The sequence below is a fragment of the Halyomorpha halys genome, unplaced genomic scaffold, assembly GCF_000696795.3.
Source record: "Halyomorpha halys isolate HHAL.00 unplaced genomic scaffold, Hhal_1.1 Scaffold25.1, whole genome shotgun sequence".
Classification (NCBI taxonomy): Eukaryota; Metazoa; Arthropoda; class Insecta; order Hemiptera; family Pentatomidae; genus Halyomorpha; species Halyomorpha halys.
In genome coordinates, this window is record NW_027107314.1 from 1,116,600 (window position 1) to 1,116,921 (window position 322).

General features: G+C 28.6%; 1 protein-coding gene across 1 annotated transcript in view; it reads left to right on the plus strand.

Annotated features, from left to right (window-relative positions):
- Positions 1-322, plus strand: part of LOC106683146 (uncharacterized) — a gene marked incomplete in the record, with an annotated part of 14,602 nt that overhangs the window by 2,528 nt on the left and 11,752 nt on the right.

The following is a 322-nucleotide window of genomic DNA, read 5'->3' on the forward strand; positions in this document are numbered from 1 at the left end:
ATCTTATCCTATTAAGGTACAGAAAAACTATTGAGAATTGTAAGGGAATTGAAGCTATGAAAAATTGAATTTGTCTATGTATGAGAACTCTAATGAACCGAAAGCCTTCGTTGCACACAAATCTGCAAAATATGGTGCAGGAAAATAAAGAATTCTCGCATATAAGGGCTTCTGTTTCTTAAATTAAATTAATATCTGAATAGAAATTAAAAAAAACTAATAAGTAAACGACTATTCACGCAAGCAATAAAGCATTTTAAATATTAATTAACCCTATTAAGAATAAAAAACAAAGATGGCCAAAGTGAGATCTAAAATACTG